Source organism: Nannospalax galili, unplaced genomic scaffold (assembly GCF_000622305.1).
Source record: "Nannospalax galili isolate Female #2095 unplaced genomic scaffold, S.galili_v1.0 scaffold180, whole genome shotgun sequence".
Taxonomy (NCBI): domain Eukaryota; kingdom Metazoa; phylum Chordata; class Mammalia; order Rodentia; family Spalacidae; genus Nannospalax; species Nannospalax galili.
In genome coordinates this window covers 266140-268228 of record NW_008348199.1, presented here as the reverse complement: position 1 = coordinate 268228, position 2089 = coordinate 266140, and positions in this window count along the sequence as shown.

Sequence of the window (2089 nt, the reverse complement as noted above, 5' to 3'; positions counted from 1 at the left end):
TTTTTTGTCTTTTTGAGACAGGGTCTCCTTGTAGCCCTAGCTGTCCTAGAACTCGCTATGTAGACCAGGCTGGCCTCGAACTCACAAAGATCCGCCTGCCTCTGCCTCCCAAGTGCTGGGATTAAAGGCGTGCACCACCACGCCCGGTTTGTTTATTTATTTTTTTTTAAGTTTTTATGTACATAAGTGTATTGCTTGCATGTAGGTAGGTGCACCTATGTCATGGAGATCAGAAGAGGCCATTGGATCCCCTGGAACTGGACTTATAGACAACTGTTAGCTGCCATGTGGGTGCTGGAAATGGAACCCAGGTTCTTTGCGAGAGCAGCCAGGGTTCTTAACCGCTGAGTCATTTCTCCAGCCCCCTCAACCCCTGCATTTATGTGCACGACTTGTCAGTAACTCACTTTTCTGCCACACAGCTCTGGGTCAAGAGCTATCAACCGGCACTCTTTATGGAGAACCCCTCCCCTGACCCCTGGTACTTCCTTCTTGGGAGGGGAAGCCAGCTGGTATCACCCTGAGTCTGCCTCTGCCCTTGCTGATTACTAAATTGAGGGAAAGGTCTGGGTGCATCCTTCTGCATGCAGCACAGCTGGCCGCTGGGTGTGTGCTGGCCGCTGGGTGTGTGCTGGCCGCTGGGTGTGTGCTGGCTGTCTTCGCTGCCTGTGAGGGCAGCGGTGTCTGCAGCTGGGCCTTAAACCCTCGCGGTTGGCAGTTCACTGAGCCAGTGCATTTGATCAGTAGGAAGTACTCATTTGACCCCGTGTTAACTCTTTCTCTCCATCTATTCAGAAGTCAGTGCTGTGTAATGAAATATGTGCTTCAGGTGGGCCAGGGGGCCAGGATGGGCCAGGATCATCCCACGACCTCCCACCAGGGGAGACAGAACTAGTCCAGCCTTATGGATGGCCTTGGGTGAACCAGCAGCCCTTCCCTTTCCTCTCTAAGCAGACACTAAGCCTACCTGGGTTCTCTGGAAAAAAAAGGTGGGAATTATGTGTGCATGCCCAGTGCAGTGGGTAGACAGGACATTGATGTGGGTACAGCAGCCAAGGCCTGATTCCTTTGTTCCCCTTCTCTGGCCCTTGACTTTGTGAGCTGACTGATATGGTGCCAAGAACCAAACGTGGGTCCCATGGAAGAGCAGCAAATGCTCCTAACTGCCGAGCCATCTCTTCAGCCCCTGGTCACTAGATCCTCACACAGAAATCACTGAACATCTCCGCAGATGAAATCTCACATTTAATTCAGATAAAATTTAAAGTGGCATGTACATAAAGGAATATGCTTCTGAGTGAAACTATGACAGCTGTTAGCCTTTGTTTCTCTTGAACAGTAAACCACACTTTCTTACTCCTAAATAATCCACCGAGCCATAAATATAATAAGCAAACACCCAAGTCCTTGTGCACACATTGCTGTGTTTGGTATATAGAACGTGCGCCATATTTCAGGGTGAGCCCATGTGCACCGCTGTTGACAAGAGTCATGTCTCTTGGCCAGATAATGTTACAGGATGTACTTGAGATGTGCAGCTGAAGGAACTAAGTGGGAAGCCTCAGATTTCTGGCCCCTGCTTCTATCACTACATTCTCAAGCTCTGAAACCAGTTTTGGAGCTCCCCACGGGATCCCCACCAGCCCTGGCCCACAGGAATGTAGGAGGAGAGGCTTCCCAGCCCTAGTCTGCAAAGGGGACTCCCGAAGAGGCCGGCCAGTCTGCAGCTCAGATACCGCTGCTTGGAGACTGTTGAGCTAGGGCCACAACCACCATGGGGCCTGACCAGCTCCTTCCCTTGAAGCCGGGTCTCAAAATCAGTGGCTGTCACTCCTCTACACTGTGGCAAGCTCCCGAGAGAGGAGGGCTACCTCTGAATCAGGAGAGACAGAATTCCCATCTGGAGGGATTCCACCTGGACAGTCTCTCTTCATACCCTACTCTGTTCTTATGTTCTTGTTCCTTCAAACAGAGGCCAGAGTGGGGAGAGTTCCAGACATGGGGACGCCCGTGACTGAGCCACTAGACATTCCTTAGTTCCTTAACCCCTATGCTCCACATCTGGGGACACTCTTGCAGGCCTCACCGG